We start from the raw sequence: 21,952 nt of genomic DNA on the forward strand, positions 1-21,952 counted from the left end.
GAAAATATTTTATAAATTAAATATATTTTAAATTATATAAATTTCTTATAGCATTTTTTTTAAATTTTCCATTCATTTCAAAAATGTATTGTAGATTATTTTTGGTGAATGTAATATTTCTTTAACAGTTTAAAATTTTTTAAAGATTATACATCATTCTAACTATATACTATTTTTTGCAATTTTTTTCATTTTGGTATTAACAAATAATTACCCAGTTAATAATTAACAAATAATTACCCAGAGCTCTATTTTGAAATTTCCTAAAAATATTCATTTCATCCTGTCAAAAACAGTAAATCCAAATTACCAGAATTTCGAATTTAATAGATGTAAATTTGCCCCTCCTCCTTTTCTTAAAAGAAAAAATCTAATAAGAATTTTAAAAAAACACTACAAGAAAATATTCAGAATTTTCTCTAGAAATACGCATTTTTATTCTAAAGTGTTGGCATATAGACACGAAAGAACAGAAATAGAACTTAAATTTCCCTTACTGGCTCATATTTGCTACGTGGCCTCAATTTCGTTTATACGATAGTAAAATAAGCCTCTTTATATGTTTTCGATTTATTAATTAATCTATAAATCTAACATACAACGCCAGATATATTTCAAGGTTTTTACTCTGAAATCTGTTTAATACAATCAATTTAAAGGTCTTATATATTATGGTAATATGTGTAAGAGCTTAGATTTTGCATTTATGATAGGGTTTAAGTTATGTTTCAAATTACCTAGAAAGTAAATAATGCTGTAACAAGATCAAGAACAAAAATCAAGGAAATACTTCAGTTTGTGATTAATACCTCGAGAAAACCATTTTTCATTTTTATATTTATTGAGCTATTTTTCCTTTAAATATGTATATTGAGTAAGCATGTATTTACTTGACCTTAGTTCAAGCAAACAATTCTCTTATAATGTATGGCAATAATCGAGATAATTTCTTTCTTTTTCTCTGTTCCATTTAACTTTCTAACAAAACTTTTCGGAAATGTTTTCTTTTAATTCCAAAGTAATTTGTGTTGGAACTAATAATAATACTAATAATAAATAGTAAGCGATGATGAATAGAATAAAATCCAAGAATTAAATGATAATAAAAACGAATAATTTTCAATATACAGATATTACGTGAGCTGATATTTGGAATTAACTTTCTGAAACACGTTGTTTATTTTATTATATTTCTTTTCTTTCACTTTTTTTCAACATTAATTATCATATGTCTTTTAAAAAGCATATGTTTTTAATGTATTACATGTAATATGAATTATGATATTAGTTATAAATGTGTACAAGGAGTTATTCTTTAGTGAAAGGAGATAGTGTCTTTATAAAACATTTTAATTTAGTTGAATGTTTATCTTAAGTTGGAAAATGAACACATTTTTATGTAGAAAATTAAATTTTATTTTTATTTAAAAAGTGTATCAAATTACTATTTAGTATAATATTACTCAATGTTGGCAAAAGTGTCTTAAGAAATTTAGTTTACCCAAATGTTGCTCTTATGTTTGGGCCATTATATATATTTTTATGAGGGAAATTCATTTCTATTTGTCAAAGGATATATTTTTTGAACAAAAACATGCAATTAAAGAATGTAATATCAAGTGATATATTAAAATTTTCTAAAAGTGGAGCATCAGTAAATATTTAAAAACAACAACAAACATTTGTTGTAGTTCTTATTATGTTCTGAAATGTAAGATCAAGGATTAATTTAAGGCAACTAGTAGCGAAAAATAATTTTCAATTTTAATTGCAACAAAATAAAGCTATTATAATTCAAAAAAATATTTTCCATTGGTACCAAATATACTGGTCGATTTAAATTAAACTTACACTTCCATTATACAGCAAAATTAAGCCTGTGATCAGATAGTCATGCAATTACATTAGAGTACACATTATGCAGTATATAAATTTTCACAAAAATGCGCAATGATAAAAATAAAGTGTCCAAAAGTTCACTGATTGATGTTACTGTACGCTTTAAAAATGCCAAAAAGCAATTGCTCTACAATTCTTCGAATTTTAAAATGCTAAATAAAATAAGTTACACGTGTGCATTTACGTGTTATAATTACATTTCTGATAAGAAAGGAGTTCCTGTTATTTTGCTTCTGAAATGTTTGGTTAGTCATTACCCTAAAATAAATGTATCGAGTTGTGCTTGTGAAGCCATTTTACAATAGATCTGTATTGTGAACTCTCTAAAACTGCTACATTGAAAGGGAAAAAAAAAACTGTAAGCTTGTGTACCAGTATAAAACCGCTTATTTCACTGAAGAATAATGTCATTTAAAAACAGACACCTGTTCTTTAACCCGAGGAGTGTTGTTAATTTAGGACACAAACTCTTTTGTTTAAACAAGAAAGTCTATAAAATGACCATATTGGTATTCTGGACGATGCAGGTCGAGGGCAGCATTTGCATGACTAGTCGATGTTGGGACTCGAACGTAGGTCAACTCATTGGTAAGTGAACGCTCTGTCTCCTGATCTATCACAGCTCTTGTGTCCCGGCATGGTGAAAAATGCTTAACTGTTTAATCTGAAAATTATTATCTAATGAAAAAATATTTAAATGAAAATTTGTTTAAAATGTAGTGGTCCACGCGCATAAAACTGTTTTGCAACTGAACTAACCAAAAACGTCTGTCTAAAATATACAATAATCGGTTAAGTATAAATTTAAAAAAAGTTCGTATCGCAGTTTTATTTATACGATGCTCAAAACCTTGCTTAAAAATAGGAGGATATATAGAAAATAATCGTAAAATATTTTGAAAAAAAAACGGTTAGTTATTGTGCTGTAAGCAAAACTACTAGGCAGAAACTAGATTTCAAACTGACCCTTTTCGTTTATGTGATTCGAGAGAAAAATCTTTTTGTCAGCAAAACAGCTTTAAATCGTCAAACAGGTAGAAAGTCTGTTAAAAGAAAGGAATTTTTTACATTGTTGTGACATTAACATTACTCTTAAAGCAATCATTTTATAACATCTAATGGCGAGTTAAATATATTTAAAACTCATATTCAAAGTCATTAAAATTTAAATATTCATTTCATTTTTTTCTGACATTTTATAAGAAATTTTAATACTATGCAAATTTCTGCAACTCTCTTTTAGTTGCCTTAATTAAAGTTCAAATGTTCCATAGGATTTTAAATTACATTATCTGTTAAAATAAGAAAATAGCTATTTTTTTAAAACCATTTGACTGATGAGAATTATTTTGGAAACATCTGATTTTTTTCCAGAAAAAAATTTTGGAATTCAAACGCTATAAACAAAAATAAATTTATAAAGATTTTATAATAATGCACTAAAAGCCAGAAATTTCATTGTTAAAATGAATCGTTTTATCAGTGTTTAGCTTAATGAATATGAAGAAGCGAAACTTATTGAATATGACGCATGTTTGTTTCAATATGTGATTTTAATGACAGAAAAATATTCAATATATATTAATCTTAACGGTAAACTTTTAAACATTGTTTTTCTTAGTTTTTCTAATTCTGTTGATTGAAAAAATATAATATATGTTCTTGTTCTTAGCTGTGACATGCACGCGTTTAATAAAAATATTATTTTAAATTGGTGTACTCTATTAAATTGTTAGTTTATTTCCTTACAATATTTCTTTTATTATTTCGTATTTTTTTATTGCTTTAAACTCTTTTACAACTTTTAATAAGCAAAATATGAAAGGAATTTCAAATAAATATAATTTTTTTGTCACCTTATTAGTACTTTATATTATGTTTTATAACCGTTGTTAAATAGTTGCCCCAATTCTGAGTTTACTAATATCACTTTCCAAGGCCTCAGCTTTTCAATTTTGAACAAAACCCAGAAGACAAGGAAAACTCCTAAATCAAACATCAAGAGAAACTAGTCATCGTGAAGGGCTTTTTTTATGGAATTAACATGAATTTGCATTAAAAGTTTGGGAAAATATGAAAATTTCTTATGGTTAGCTTAAAGGTAAGAAAAGTCTAACACACGTTCTGTCTATCATTTAGCAATTTCGCTGATATTCGAACCCGGTTCATCTCATTAAGAGACGAGGGCTCTATCCCCTGAGCCACCGCGGCTCCTGTAAACTATAATCTAAATGTTTACATTTCAGACTGCAGTGACAATTTAAAGTTAAACAGGAGGGAAAAAACTCAATATTCGCATATTAGGCGTCTTAGAAATGTTTAGTAATAAGAGGATACTATTAATCAATCCCTACTTTCAATATAGAATTAATATTTTTTTTTCTATTCTATTAATATATTTTATAACTTCCAGATCATATATATATATGATAATGATTTTAATGACTTCCTAATGTTTTTAAATTAAATATTAAGTTTCCAATTAGGATATTATTAGGACTATTAGGATAGAACTTTAATATAATCCTTTTACTCGTTCACCATTGAAATCTCATTCACAAGATATACATATATAGTTTTAAAAATCACCATATATATAAATATATATATATATAAATATATAAGTTCAAAATGAAGAATAAAACAAAGAAAAATAATAGACATATGAAAAGAAGGGGGGAAATAATAAGTAAAAAAATAACAAACAACAGTTTATAAAAAAAAGGATGAAATTTTATTTAAAAAACCGGAAAAAAAATAATCTTTTCTTCAGCCCTCACGATTATATCCGCAAAACAGAGTGCTTTCTGATATTGTATCAATAACGCCAAAGCAAAATATATTAATACAATAGTGTCAGGAGCACTCAACATTTTTTTTATAAAAATAACAATAAATAAAATAGATCGCAAAAAGTAAAAAAAACATGTAAAAACAGAAAATAAAANTATATAGTTCTAAAACAAATTTATTTTACTCGCCACATTTGTTAAAAATTATTAAAATAACTAGATAATACAAAAGTCTATGTAATATTAAAAGAAACATTTTATGACATAAAACAACGTTTTTTTTTAATTATTCTGTTGGGTAACCAGCTATTTATTCAATGAATATATTCATCACTATGAAAATTCCACCCCAGAAACTTTGAAATACATAGCATTGCATGTACATGTGTATATTTTTAACGTAACATACATAATTGCGTATCGTAGTATAAATTGTTTTAAGTAGCTTCCAATGCAGCTTTGAAATATTTTTGTTCTATTACGCACCGTTTTTTCAACTATTTTATTTGTAAAAAGAATTAGGACCAATTTATTTTTCTCTTTGGGGTTATGCTTTTTTTAAAAGAAAATTGTTTTTTTCTTCCTTCAAGTAATCTCTTGTCTTTAAGCAAATATTTTTTTTTTTAATTTATACCACATAATTTCATAATAATGTTAGAAAAGTTAACACAAATAAAGAATTAACAGATGATAATTATTTTTCTTTGAAAAAAACATAGCTAAATGAGTTATTAAAAATGCAGGTCATATAATTATTTCCCAAATTCTAAAAAGATAAAATATTGCTTTACATGCTAGCTTTAACTAAAATGAACTTCTCAAAAAATATAATGTCAAAAATAAGGAAAATTAAATGCATGCAATAAATTGTATTTTGCATGGAAAGGATTTTTTCAAACGAAAAAAAGTTGGAAACAAATGAGATTATGGAAAACCGATTTATATTTTATGATAAAGGAGATAGGACCTCAGTAGAAAAAAAAGAATTTTAAGTACTGAAAAAGGGGAAACTCGCAAAATTCACGCTTGAAGAATTTGATCTATGCAAAAATCAAAAGTTATTGATCTTTTCTTCATTATTCTATGCAAATGATTTTTATAATCATAAGCTAACAATATAATTTTTCAGAACTTTCGATAATATTTAATAAAATAAAAAAATTTTAAGATCAAAACAAATGAACTAAATTCGGATTATTTAAAAATATAAATTGTTTTATACTGTGGAATAGTTACTCAATTTGAAAATCCCGTAATCAAAATAAGTATATTAAAGTCCTTGGATGGACTGTATGATATCATTTTCAACAAAACTCATTTCTATGATTTAACGTTTTTGTAAATTTTATAACTTCATTTTGTTTTAAAGAAGGTGTTTATTTTAAGTTTATTTTAAGCAATTTCCGATATCGAATTAGGAAATTGGTGATTAAATTCAGCCAGGATTTAGCACAAAAAGTCAAACAATAAAGGAAAAGAATGAAATAAAAAAATTAATGACAAATATCTTGAATCATTGCTCCCTAATAAAATTAATAATCACGCTTTTTTAACTAGGAATACTGCATTACTTACAAACCCTTCATGTTAGAGACGAAATAATAAACACAAATAAAATAAAAATGAAAGAAAATATACTTGAGAAATTATGAGTGTCTAAATTTTTCTTCGCTCTTCTGCTTTCGAACGCATTTTATTATTTTTATTATTCACTTAAATACATTTACATAAAAAACAAGGGAATTACCATTTTTGCTAATAACTTAAGAAATAGAGAAATTTATCAACTGGTATATTTTTAATATTATAAAATTATATATCAACTGGTATATTTCAATATTATTTAATATTAAAAAAAGCATATTTTATGATGTATTTTATCGAAAATATTAACAAAACACTTTGTTAATAATTACCGAGCTTTTTTGAGTTCCATTGAGCCAGATGCACGGAAATCTTTTAATCATATTCCACTAATTATGAACAGATTTTCTTTGTCATTGTGCATTTACTTAGAACAGAAATACAGTAATTTAATTAAATATTCTTCATTTTAATGTTGTAAAATTTAATTTGCTCAGCATGATTGTATGTCACTAACAAATGATATAAATTTTCAAATTTTCAAAAAACAAAAAACTATTAATTTCATATGAAATTTGATTAGCATCATTATTTTGATATAATAATGAAAAAGGAAATCATATAAGCTAACTTTGAAATAATATGTTTATTCAGCTTATTTTCAGAAGTATTTAAAAAGGAATTTACCATTACAAATAATGATGGGATATTTTAATTGAATTCATTTGTAATACAAGATCCAATTTTTATTTTCAAAGTATAATATTTTCATCATTTACTTTAAAAATGATGCATTATTATATAATTAAACAGACTTTTCAAATTTTAATTGGATTCATTTTTTATCATTTTAACTTCAAAAGAAGAAGGTTTCGTGAAAATTCATTTTAATTTAATAATTCAACTAAACATTTGTTATTAAGCGATAATATTGTGTAAACTAATTGTTTATTTAATTTTCAAATAAACCTATAGTATACAACGCTGAGTTATCATATTTTTTTCCATTTTCTTGTAATATCTACTTAACGAATTTTAGAATTTTAGTAATATATTTGTATGTTTTCTTTATTAGGTATTTTTCACTCACTTGAAATAGCAAATTTCATACAAATTAGAATATTCAGAGAAATTTGCTGAAAAAGGAAAAAAAATCGAATACTTTCGAATTGAGATTTAATAATTCATTTTCTCTTATAATTTTTTGTGAAAAACTTCAAAATTAAATTTTTCTAACTTACTTTACTTCGTGTTTAAAGGGAAATTGTGAATACTGTAATTTCATGGATTATGTGTCGGAATTAAATAAAATGTGGAATATTTTTCAATATTTTGTAGATGAATTTTATGTAAATAGAGAAATTATAGCGCATTTTATGCACACCAGTAAAATGATTAAATATAACTTGCAAAACATTTTTTCACAAGCACAAAAGAAGTTAATTAGACAGAGATCTGATAACTCTTTTAATTTTCAAATGAGATTTAAAATTTTAGCAGTAGTATATAACTTTCATTTTAATTGATAAAAAAGTTCAAAAATTCAGAAAACTCTCTGAAATAAAAATACACGGATTTCTGCATTCTTCTTATGAAATTAAGTGTTTTCTTTTTGTTTAATGTTAATTTTAATTAATTTAAAATGTTAGATTTGTTAAATTAAATGTTTCAGAAATTAAATACTCATCAAATTTAAGTTCGTCAAAAAGGAAGCTCTGGTGTTACTTTAAAACTGGTATAACTTACTGGTATAACTATAAAACATTCTTATCTATTGCATGCCAGATCATTGCAGCTGGTATTTGTATGGTTTTATCCAACAACTGTTTTGAAAATTATTAAATTATTTAAATGTGTTTCGCAGATACTGATGCCCTCTGTTGGAGAAATTTGAAACTAGTTTTAACTTTCACGTTGAATAAGTAATCGCGTGTCCTAATCAGATTACTTCCAGTCATTAATTGATTTATTTTTCAGAAATTGATTTATTTTTCAGAATTATTTTTCTAACTATTTGTCATTTTTGAAACAGCCAGTACATAAGTAACGTTGATTCCGTTGTTTTGAGAATACATTTTAGTGTATTTATTTTGAAATTAAATCCTACATTTTCTCTGTACGAACAGTGTTATAAAATATATATCGTTTTTCTTGAAATAAAATAATATATTTATTTAAAAATTTCTGTATAAATTATATTTGCAATATGTAATCCGTAAATCAAAAGAAGAAGAAAAAACTGATAAAATTGGAAGATTTATGAAGTCTATTATTAGGTGTCTAAAAAGAGAAATTTTACATATTGAGTTTAGTCTAAGATAAATTGATTTATTATATAGATGGATCTTACTCGATATACATATATAAGATTATATGAATCGGCTTGCATATAAATGAACGAAGAGGATAAACTGTCTCTGCATATATTTATGTTGTATAAAGAGAATCTACCGAAATTAACTATAACTAGCACCATCATACAAACACGTAACTATATTGCAAATAAAAAGTATAAAATTATTAAAAAGTAGTTCGCATAAATGATTCAATCTTACTTGTATTTACAAGCATGATAAAATTTGAGACTTCAAATTGAATAAATATTACAAAACATTTATAAACCAGACAGAGAATATTCAGATCAATGAATATTTTGAAAAGATTGAAATCAAATTTAAATTTCAATATCTGAAAAAAGCAGTTTTTTTTATGTATTTTAAAGAACGTTTATTTTTACGTAAACCAGGCTAGATCATTTTTTAAATTTAGATTGATTATCGAAAGTTATTTTTAATTGTAAGTTAAAGAATTCTATCAATTTGAATTTGAATAGTCAACGCTTTGTAGTTGGGTGAAAAAGTAGGAAAATTTACAGATATGCCGTTTAGAAACGATTACACTAATCAAAAATGCATTTTCTTCCTTACTTTTCGAAGAATCTGAACCATAGTGACTCAGGGGATAAAGCACTAAACTCCAAATAAGGTGACACGGGTTTAAATCCCAGTGATGGCTGTTCTATACGAATTCCGTATCCTGCTATCACAAACCATAGTGCTGACGTAAAATATCCTCTGTGGTAGACAGATCATGGGTCAGAGTTCCCGCCGCCTGGCTAACCATGGGAGGTTTCGACGTTTTCCTCTCTTTGTAACATGATTACGAGTTAGATCCATCTAGAAATCCTATACAATACGGCTGGGATAGCCTGGTCGGTAGGGCACTGGGCCCATGTCCGAGAGTTCATGGGCTCGAACCCCGCCGACCGAAGACTCCCCGTGCAGTTGGTGACTAATGCACGTTAAAATTCTATCGTGTCGCAAAGTCCTCCATGTTCCTAAAACAAATCAATACCTCTGGGGGTACTGGATTGGAGATCGATCCTCAAAATTACGATCTGTGGATGAATGAATGGATATATGAATGGGTCGGCCTTATAAACAGGTGTGACGTATGATGTGGCAGAAGTCGAATTCTTGGCCATAGATGGCGCCACTGAAAAACAAAAATCGTACACTCTGCCTTAAATTTGCTCGGTTTCACCAAGCAGGCTTGCCCATGTGGCAAGTGGCATTAGAACCCACTTACCAGAAATCCTTCACGAAGGCAAATTTTTCCCAATATTTAATCCAGAAGTTCCCTTGTCTCCCGGAAATTACAAGGAATTGAACACTCTGGAATTGAACATCCATAGCCCTAAAGTGAGTAGTTCAGTTGATTGTTCAACGATGGTTCTAAACTAAAATACAATATACAAGGGATCAAACAAACTTTGCTCGCTAAAACCTACAAACTCCCAGAAAATGTTTCGGATAGCTTCGGATCTAAATCAAATAACGAATGAAACTGTATTTTTTTTTATCTCGGAAATGGATGATACATTTACAAATTGAGGTTTCCAATCGATTTAAAAATTATCAAAATGTTGATCAATAAGTTCCAATTTGAGATAAACATAAATTACAAAAAACAAATTATGAAAAAAAAAGTCGAAAAATTATTCCTATGTCATGAATTATTTCTGCGTAAGATCTTAAGATGGAGAATGATTTACCTCATCCTTTCTATAAAAAAAAAGTTTTAATTACAACAAATGACAACAAAAATAGTCTATATTGCAACAATAATCGAAACTATTTAACGTATACAAAAGTTTGAGAAGTACTTTAAGAAAATATAATAAATAAGTTAGCCTGTGGTTTCATAGAACGATTTGATACATTAAAAAATGTTTAAAATATCGTGTATTTCTGTTTGCGAATGAATGCTATGTCATATTACCACTTGTGCTCTTTGGGAATTAAAACCAGCCCAAGTCTTTTATTTGTACATATGTGCTTAACATATGTGTGACATTTACACTTTGTGCAAGTAACAAAATTTTTATTTTATTTATATTTAATCTTTTATTTATATCTAATACTTTAGTTTTCTTGAACCTTTATTTTCTTTTTTTATATATAGCAGTTTAAATTTATTTTAACATTCTATTCGCCTTTTCCTCGATGGTCAACACAGTCATTGCACTTCCGGTGGGGAGAGATACCCCTCTTTACTCGCCTTTCTTTTTCTCTCTTTTCTTTAAGGGGGACAATCTCTTTTATGTGACTTTTAAACTCTCCTTCTCTTTAAATTTAATTGGCTATCACTTTTTCTGGTTCTACACCAGTTCTACACTAAGTGACATCTCTGCTCTTTCTCTGAGATGCGGACTTTGGTCTGTATCGAGAGAATGAATTCATTTTCCCACATCTTACTTTTTGACTAAAAATAATAATGTAAAATCTTCAAATCCTTTTAAATTTCAGTAAATTAATGTTCTTTATATCTACCCTTTTATACCTTAGAAATTTCTTTGAAAATCATATAATTTTTTTTTAAATTTAAATGATTCTCTTGTATTTATCTTCTCATCACCCTTTAAATTACTTTCTTTTGTATCTACATAATGTAATACGTAATTTATTGACTTATACGATTGAGTAATTTTTATAAAATTTTTAAATTACTCTCGTCACCCATTTCTTTGTAAAAACCCTAGCATTTGTTAAAAATAATTTCCCTAACATCATACTCAATTATCTGTTTTTGTATGTTGGTGTGTGATTTAAAAAATTAATAAAAGATTCTGTTCTTCTATGACTCCAGTGTTATTTTTATCAAATTTTCCTGTATGTGATAAGTACATTTTGTCATTTTCTTATTTGGGCATACGTCCGGTCTTTTAATTGGAAACATCATCTTACCGTATTAATCATAATTGGAAACATCATCTTACCGTATTTATTTCAGTATATAATGAGCATATATTTCAATATATTCCCTATGCTTAGATTATATATATTCAAGTTAACTTTTTACACATACGATTTACTTTATATTCCACATAATAATTTTTGAATGAATTAAATTTCAATAATTGTTTTTTTCACCCATACCTGAACAAAACTAATTTGAACACGAAGTTCAGCTGAGTAAGCAATACAAAAATATGTATAAATTGATAATGTTGTTAAAATATTTTAATCGAATTAAACTAAAATATATCATAATCAAAAACTATAAATAAATGAAACCTTTTAAGCTAAAATTATCTCATAACAGATAATTAATTTTAAATTTCATGCAATCGAAATAAATTATTTTTATTACTGGTTGAATTACATAATGCTATATTCGCTATATTAATTTTCCTAGTTCGGCCGTGCCGTCGTACACTTTTTTTACAGTAGTTTCAAGGTCCTGCTTCTCTCTTAAAGGTCCTAAGCTCGATCCCATTAAGTTCTAAAGAGCACCTCTCTCGCACATACTGTACAGTGAATATGTAACTCTTTCACTCCGGTACAGATGGCAGCACTGCATTACGTCCCCTTTTTCCATTTCGACAAACTAATTGGAACATCTCAAACAACGTTAATTCTCAAACTGAAGAAAACCTTTAAAGTCATTATTCCAATTTATGGTCGGTAGCCGTATATTTTAGGAGCAAATAATTGCGGGCAGCCACGCATTTTTATATTTGTATTAACTTTCTGGGAATAATTTCATTTTTTAGCATAATATTCCCTGACTGAAACATTTTTAGTTGTGCACTGAATGTGATCTAGACGGTGATTTCTTTTCTTAAAAAAATACATATAGTATTGAATTTTTAAAAGGAAATGAATTTAAATACTTATGAATGTTCTTATGGACGTGTAACATACAGGCTTGCACTATATTATTTAAATAGCTTCTGAAATAATTATTTAAGTAGGTCGATTCAACTTTGTTACTGTAAACTATGTTTTGGGGCATCAAAATTTTAAATTAATTAATTAATTACAAAGTTATAATAAAATTCTGTCAAGCAATTACATCTTTGTAAGTATTTATTTGAAAAAAATGCGAATAAATAATTTTACATTTACTTAAGGTCTTAGATTAAAATTAAAATCTGTGCATCCCTTATTCATTTAGTGCTTTCAATGTCAACATTTTGTATTCGATTTTATATAGAATGATCTATAGTTTTTACTAAAAAATATAAAAATAATGAAGTTTTAGGATCTTATATTCCAAAATAATACAAAATTCGTTTACTATTGTATTGGTAGATTGTACTTGTAATATATGTATTTTCCATCCATGTCTTGATCCTACACTATTGATTAAAACTATATTTTTAATACTTACTTGTTAATAAAAAAACAATTCAAAACTTCCTCTAAAAAGCTTAATTATAGCAAAAAATGAAGCTTAAAAAACTTAACTGAATTCCTTTTTTTATCTATTCATAGTTTTACAAATAGTTTCAGGAAGAAAAAAAATCATTTAAATAAAAAACAGCATTTTCCAAACAACTTCTTTTAAACTTTAAAAAATCCATGCCTTGAGCACCTCCCTCCTCCTTTTGCAACTTTCAAGACACTAACAAGTGCGGTAAAATGACATTTGTCTAGTCGCCTCTTCTCTTTCTTCCTTTTCTAAAGAACTTAAAACTTTCTCTTACTGATTGGTGGAAACAACAGCCTACGTTCTCTTTTCATTGGTTGAAGCAGAAAAGAATCGTACATGCTCTAGCATCATTTCTGTTAAAGCGCCGATAGTTTGTGCGACCCAAGTTGCTCGAGGATGAGGGAGAATTTTCCTCAAAGCTTAAGTTCGTCAGTTGCTATCCTCATCTTCCTTCTGTTGGATGAAAAGTTCTTACGCTCCCTGCGTCTAATGAGAGAACAGCTCTCAATTTTCGGTCCGCTTGAAGAGTTCAAAGTGTTCCATGATGAAATAAATCTTCGAACTTTTTGAAGGAGAAGAGGAAAACTCTTTTTAAATTCATAAATCTTTGTAAACACCTTGTTACAGTTTCGAACTTTCTTTTTTGCACGAAAGGAAAAATGATTTATAAGGTAAGAGATTCTAAAGACAAATTTTACGTGAAACATACAGTAAATTGGTTAAAATTGATATTTTAAGCCCTGTTTTATTTTATAAAATTTCTTTATAAACTTATTTTATTATTTATTTATTTTATTATCTGTTTCGTATTATTTATTTATTTGTTATTCATTTATTCATTCCTTACATTATTTTGTTTTTCAATAATCATTTTTATAATTGAAGAAATGTAACCGTGCAAAATTTATGGTAAAAGGTAATGTAACTTAATTTCAGCATTAAAAATAATATCTTTATTTAAAAATTGTTCTATATATTTTTTTTTCTACAACATATATTTTTATATATTTATTTTTTGTAAACAACGTAATCTTCCAGTCATGAGTATATGTTTTCTTACCGAAAATTAATTTAATATTTAAAATATGTAAAACATATATTTTGTCAGAAAAAATATTTTATGTTTTGCTTCAAACTAATATATTTATAATAAAAATATTAATCAATAAATAACATGCACTAATTGAAGCATATTTCCATTGTAATTTTGTATTATAGAGATTATATATACATTTATATATCTGTGAAAACGATAAATGTTTTGAATTTGTTGATTTACATCATAAACATTACTGGTAATTTTAATAATAGAGAAAACTTACAACTAGGAATTATAATGAGCAAAATTTAAGCCCATTTACAGTAAAATGAATGGAAATTAGCTGTTTATTATTTCTTTTAAAAACTTTGTTTTCAATATTAAGAGAAATTTAAATGGCAGAAAATATTAAAAAAGTTGTCTAAAATTTATTGATCAATTAAGCAACTACGAAATAATTTGTCATTAAAATTTTTAGATTTATATTAGAGGATAAAAAATTTAAATTAACAATATTAAATTTCCTTACATAATTATCAGTTGAAAATTTCAAAAATTTTTTTATAAAATTTAGAACAATAATCACACGTGATTCTAATACTTACCTAATTAAACCCAGCACCATTTTCTCTGACTACTAATATAAAAATATTAACAAAATTAAAGATGGTTTTTCTTGGATTATAACTAATGATCAACCTATTTCAGAATTTATTAAACAAAATAAAAATAATTCTATTGCAACTTTTGATTTCCAGCATGTCCTCAATAACATTCTCCTTTCTAATCAAAAATATTCTCTTTTAAGTTATTACTATGATTATAAAAATATCCTTAATTGCAATTTTGATTATTGTGAAATTTTAATTAATATTTGTCTTTTTAATAATTATCTTTAAGATGGAAAGCATACTTTTAATCAAATTGATAGAATACCAAAATGATCTCTCTTAGCTGACTTATGATTACACTACTATGAAAAAATTATACTCTTAATATTAAATTTGCTTTTAGATTTATTGATGATTTGATTATCTTTAATTTTAAGGACCCAAGGAATTAACCTTGCATCGTAAATATGATGAAAATATTAATTTGAATTTTTTGGATTAAGGTATTAAAAAAGAAAATATCTGCATTTTTGATTTATACTAAAGTAATTGCTTGGAATTCTAATGTTTTAAAAGAAATATTTAAATACCATTTTTAATCAAATTAAAAGAATTGAAAGATTATAGTAATGTTTATTTATCCAAAGAACAAATAGACAAAAAAAACAATAGATATCCAAATAATGCAATTTAGCTCTATATAAAATAATGAGTTAATTAGAAGTTGTTATTATTAATAAAAACTTCTTTGTTAACTGAATCTATATTTATTCATACATAAATATTGTGCAAATCTGATTCGGGAAAATCATTTTTTAACGATTGTTAATATTTTTTCTAATATGATTAAAATTGTATAATTAATAATTCACCTTATTAATTATACATTTTAAACTATCCAGTATATTATTAATACCTTGCGCGCATCTATTTTTTGACAAATCCAAGGTAACTAACAAATAAAACACGCATCAGTACTATAGTAAGAAAGCGCGATAAAAATGTCCATCTATTTACGCTTCTATTTCATATTTTCGTTATTCTATTTCATATATCTGCCAAACTTGTTACGAAAATATTTTAAATCCTTTTTGAAAAATACCGGAAAGTGTTCATTTGAATTCATTTTCACTTTAAAGATTTCATTTTGTATTTTATTCTGTAATTTTCTTGCTGTTTATATTCTATTTTTGCTTAATTTGTTTTATTTACTATATTTTTTGCTTAATAAGTTCTATTTTCGCTTCAATTTGTTGGGTGCTAATCACACTATTGTATTGATATATTTTTCTTTGGCTATCTAATACAGTATTAGAAAGCACTCTATTCTGCTGATATAATCGGGTGAGCTGATGACGAGATTATATATTTGAATTATTTTATTTTCCAGCTTTTTTTCAATAAAATTTCTTTAAATATTTAAAAAAACATTTTATTTTAATAATTTTCCTTCTTTTTTCATTAATCTTTATAAAAAAATTTTTTTCCGTGTATTCTCTATATTTTTTGTTTTTTATTATGAGTTATCTTAATAGCTTATTATCAGTTACTAAAACTTATTTTTATTTTTCTTTATTTTCTTCGTTATTCTCTCTTTTCTTTTTATCTTTTATATATAAAATTAAATAAAAGTATAATAGAATTGTTGTAACTTTTTAGCAGCCAACAACAAAAATACATACTTCTGAACGAAACAGGTGTAGGGTTTCCTTATAGCAACCTTACGAACAGCAAAATCTGTAAGCCATGTTGCTATTTACTGGACCTTACAGAAGCAATAAAAACATAAGAACTCCAGGATAATAAAAAACCAAACCATTTTTCGGTTTTCAACATCTATTTGAAAGGGAGCTTATAAAATAAGGAGTAAAAAAAATCTTGTGGGCGAAAAGTATGTTTTTTGCAACAGTGAATAAATTGTCAATTCTTAAAGCAAAGAAAGCTGAAAAAATCACAAAGAAAAACATTTAAATTTACAATAACTTTTAATCAAAATTAAACTTCGAACCGAAATTTGCATCAAATTTACAAACAAAAATGACTCTTTGCGCATGTCAAATTTTAATTCTGTAGAACTGTGGTATGTAGAGCTACTCGTACGATAGATTTCACGCTGTTCAGTAATTATTAAACATCATATTTTATATCATCATACTCAATGCATATTTTTCAACAATCCTTCACATTTCAATTTCCTAAGTCTCATAGTTTTTGAGGCAGTAAAACAAGAGACACGTCAAGTTGAACACTTGAAATGGGGACGTCGGCAATTGCCAAATCTTAAAATAGAAATGAAATAATTTATCTTAAAAATTAAATAAAAAAAAAATAAGGTAACCACTCAAAATTTAAGATAATATTTCTTGCATGTTTAATTTTATATATATTTTTTTAATGGAACAAAAAATTCGATTTTGAAATAAAAATTTCATTTTAAGATATAAATTTAAAAATAAATAAATATTTCCATTTTCAAAATTTTCAAATATTGTTCAAGTGAGAAAAAGAATAAAAGTAAAGAAGAGATAAAACTAGCAATATAATAGAAATAAAAATTTTGAATTATATTTTCAGAAATTTGAATATATTGTACAAAACTGCATTTAAAATAAAAATGTTATTTTCAGTTTTTTGTTTTTCAATGTTCTTTTTTATATATAGGCGTAAAAGCTGTACTAAAGCTAAATATTTTCACAATTACTTGTAGACTGCTTGTAGACTTTTTAAATTTAAATGTGCTGACAAAGTTCTTCCTCGGTTTTTTTTTACACTTCAATAAAAAAGCTAACATATTCTTCATTACCACAACAAATAAAAACACAAAATACACAACATAGATATATAGAAAATTATGTTTTATATATCTATTTAGAAACAAATTAATAGAGAGTATGTGAGACTCAAAATAATTTTCTTTTAATGTGAATTGTAATATATTTATTTTGAATACTCCACCCATATTCTAAATATTTTAATTGCTTTTTTTATAATAAAATTTTTTATATTAAATTTTTAAAGTTGAATACGATTTCGTTGTTGCTAAGGAAATCAGATACAGACGTATATTACAATATGTCATACATTTCAAAGACTAGGGCTAAGAAGTGGAAATATTTTTAAACTTAACGTTTATATATTTAAGAATTAATTTCTGCTAAATTTTACTACACCACACATGTACGATTATCTAAAAACATTTTATGCTTTTTTCTAAAGTCAAAGTGTTTAAATTAACAAATTGTAGGTCTTATTGAAATACTACGCTTATTCGAAATTCTTTTAAGTGGTTTTGTAGTATGTACTTTTTTTAATCTAATTTTGCTTCGTTCCAAAAATGATCGTGATTTTAAAAATCAATTAAAGGAAAACATAGAAAGATTAACTAAGTATAACTTGCCACATTCATTTTAAAGGAAAGTATTATTTTCTTAAAATTTCAAAAGTACTTATACATTTTGCCAGCAGTTGGAACTTTTGACTGGAATAACTATAAAACAATAATTAGTCTATTTCAATTAATATATTTACACTTATGTGTGTTGAATTTCTCCAAAAAATGCTTATTTCGAAAAGATTGTTTACATTTCCTTTAATTTAGGGCCCTTCATTGAAAAACTTCGTAACTTATTTTGAAACTTTAATAGAAAAAAATTATTTTTTTCTCAACAGAATCTGTTTAATCGTATATTACCAATCTCTTGCAGCTAGTACTAAATTTTTTTTAAAGTTTTCTGTAATTTTTTAAACACTATGTATGAAATTCATCCAAAAAATACAACTGCGAAACTAATGAAAATTTCAACATTAACATGTATGGCTTCACGATTGTTAGTATTATTTTTTCAGCATGGAAAATTTATTGAAATAAAATTCATTAAGTAGTACAAAACTCAGTAGTATAAGTCAGCTTATACTGCTCAGAAAATATTCAAACATTACTAAAACTCAATGCATACTGAAACCAAAAACTCATTACTTTAAAAGTGGAGTAATGGAGTAGATTAGAGTAGAATGGAAAACTGTACTTTTATAAAGGTTTAAGCTTTTCCTTCGAAATATTCTTTGTTACTTGAAACGCTTAGTTTTGAATATTCGCATTTAATATTTCAATATTTTTTTATATTTAAGTTTAGAAAACTATTTCGCATTATATTAAAAATATTCTATTCCATTGTGAAAATTCATTTCGATGTAACGTGTCTTAAAGTTATATAGCGTTGAACCATGTTCCTTATTCGGTACAATTTTTTTTCTTTAAAAAGCGAGAAGTTTTCGCATCAACTTCTTTTACGCATCGAAATTTGTCCATTGTTTTGCCCAAGAAGTTTTATAATGCATTTAAATATCAAATCTCATAAAAAAGTGTCGCTGGTGTCCCTAGTATTTCTTTCTGTGATCCCTTAAATTAAATTCATATATGTAATGTATGTAAGAGAGGTAATATAGTGTAATGTATGTAATATATATATATATATATATATATTATTTTGCAATTATAAGAACATAAATTGATTCATTTAGTTTCTTAATTTCTTAAAACTATACATTTTTCTAGAATGCCTGAATTTAAAGTATATATAGAAAACTAGTTCTGATTGATGGAATCAGTTTGTTTGAAATGTAGGTTATATTGCAATACAAATAGGATAAATATTGTTCACATGATTTAGGTTACAGTGTTGGAAAGTAACTTATCGCATAATCAGTCATTCAATACTATATATGGTGTATAAATGTTGATAATGAAAGATTGGCTCGATTAATTATTTTAGATATAACATGAAAAATAAAATATAAATATGTTCCAAAAATGTCACTTCAATCTTACAATAATAAGACTATGAGTTGAATTTATGTAGCTTTGAGATCCTGACTGAAATAAATTTTAAATTTTTAAAAAATATTTTAATTTTCACATTATTTTTAAGACTTTATATTTAAAACTTTTTAAAAACAAATGTGAATGAGTGTTTTTATTAATTTATATATCTTAAATAATTTTCCACTCAGAGCATACATTTTGAGATTGGAACTTACATAGCCCAGAAACTATAGTGAAATATATTTGAACTAAGATATTTCACTATATCAGAAAAACAAGCAATTGTTTAAACTGCATGAAGATTTGTAAATTTTACTAAGAATGTCTAATTAATGATATTTGTTTCTAGTTTGAAATCAAAGAAATTAACGAACAAATGGAACATAGAAAGGAACAATTTGTAAGCATTTGTCTGCGTACTCATGCTTTAAATTTATGGTACCACTAACCAGATCCCTAACGTTGGATTATTTTGTTAAATAAACTTTATTTGTTTTTACATTAAAACCAGTTTGGAAAAAAATCCTAACTCTAGCTAATTTTTAATGCTGTAAGGTCAGCAGTTTTATCTCTTAACTCAGCATAATTACTTCAATTTAGACAAACAAAAGATTTAACTTCAATCTACATGTTTCTTTTCTCTTAATCTAAATTTCTCTTCTTCGTAAGTATGCTAATGATGGAAGTTTATAAAAAATAAATCAAATAAAGATATTTTTTAAGAATAAAATGTAATGGATTTAACAGCTGGAAGCGTAATTTCTGCAGCTGTCAAGATTTTGTGCGTATTATCTCATAAAATAGTTTTGGGTCATTTATTCTTATAACACTTTATCGACTTATCCAGTTAACGATGCATAACATTATAGGGTAAATTTTTTTATTGTAAGAGACATGTTCCGAGACAAACATACTTTTATTATCCTAAACAATTGATGCCACTTCAGCTTCAGCTGATTCGTGTAATGGTTATTTTTTGGTATTTTATTTTTGAGCATTATCTTTAGGCATACATGGAACTAATGGTGTAGTTTATTTCTATCTATCTCAACACTTTCAACGTTTCTTTAAAATGTATTTATCGATGTCAAAATTAATTAATTATGACTGCAACTATTTTCGGCATCAAATATAATAATTGCTTTTTTTAAATTTTGTGGAAAATAAATTAAAATTTCATAAATAATTTTCTGTTTAAAACAAGATAACTGTATGACTGTGATCGTACAGATGGGCTGAGACAAATCTTGTTATTTTTTATTTATTTATTTTCTAAATGAGGATCAGTTTTGTGTAACAATATTGCGACATTACAAACAATGCAGTCAATATAATATTTTTGCACATTGTACGGCAATCTAATTGGAAGCTCGAAAACCTAAGAAGTTTCAACCTGGGTATTATACTGTTTAATAGTTTGATGGCAAATTGTTGAAGTTTATAAAATTTGACAAAACATAATATTGAAACAAGTCTCCCATGTTTTAATAATGAAAGCATGAAAACGTTACAAGTTTTAGATAATAAATATACCAATACATATTAGATACAGATCATTGGTTAGAGTCCCCTTGCCATCCGGCTAACCATGAGAAGTATTCATGGTTTTCCTCTCCATGTGACACGAATGCGGGTTAGTGCCGTCAAAAAAATCCTCCACGAAGGCAAATTTACCCCAACACTTGATCCAGGGGCTTCCTTGTCTTCTGGATTGGGTTCTAAATTACAAGGCAACTGAGTTGAACATTAGTAGTCGTAAACCCTAAACTGGGTCGGCTGATCAACGACGGTAAAATAAAATAAATTACAATTAATGTTCTTTCCAATGTCAGCATGTATGTTCAAAATCAAATCAGGACGCTACTTGAGATACTATTCGAATTCTTCCCTAGAATAATTGATCCTGAATTTCACTCGTTTCTTAATATATTCTGACCCTGTCAAATTGTATTTTAATTTGAAAAGCAGTGATATATGAAAATTGTCAGAAGTATCGAATCATACCTGTTATTTTTTTCTCATTTTTATTATTTTTAAAGATATGCAGGTGACATTGGAATAATTGATTCCTTGTAACAACGTTTATGGAAACTAATTATTATAATTTGTAACTAATTGTACAATTAGTTACAATTCATTAATTGTACAATTAGTTAATTGCAACTAATTGTAACTTTTGTAGCTAATTATTATAATCGTTTTTTGCAATAAATACGCTTCAAATTTTCTACATCCTTTAATGGTTTTCGTCATCAAACATTTCTTTACGCACGTTTGTTAATAATTTAAAAATTATTTATATTTTTTGTGAAAGTAGTAACGAACAAAAATATTAGTCTAGCTCGTATCTTTGGAGATGAAATTTCATGCTCTGTTATTATATACTCCTGGTAATTAAACTTGTCGTCTCAAGGTCACTTTTTCTCCCTTCTTTGCCTTGGTAACTGTGAGGCAGGCAGCAACGTTACTCTTTTTGTTCACACGGCAA

General features: G+C 26.1%; 1 protein-coding gene across 1 annotated transcript in view; it reads left to right on the plus strand.

Moving 5' to 3' along the window:
* The first annotated feature begins 13,365 nt into the window (after nucleotides 1-13,365).
* LOC107446627 (allatostatin-A receptor-like) overlaps nucleotides 13,366-21,952 on the plus strand; it is a 100,532-nt gene continuing 91,945 nt past the window's right edge. The window contains exon 1 of the mRNA XM_016061318.3: nucleotides 13,366-13,663. The gene's annotated coding sequence lies outside the window, so the exon portion shown is untranslated. The remainder of the gene's footprint in view (nucleotides 13,664-21,952) is intronic.

Source organism: Parasteatoda tepidariorum, chromosome 2 (genome assembly GCF_043381705.1).
Source record: "Parasteatoda tepidariorum isolate YZ-2023 chromosome 2, CAS_Ptep_4.0, whole genome shotgun sequence".
In the NCBI taxonomy this organism is placed as follows: Eukaryota; Metazoa; Arthropoda; class Arachnida; order Araneae; family Theridiidae; genus Parasteatoda; species Parasteatoda tepidariorum.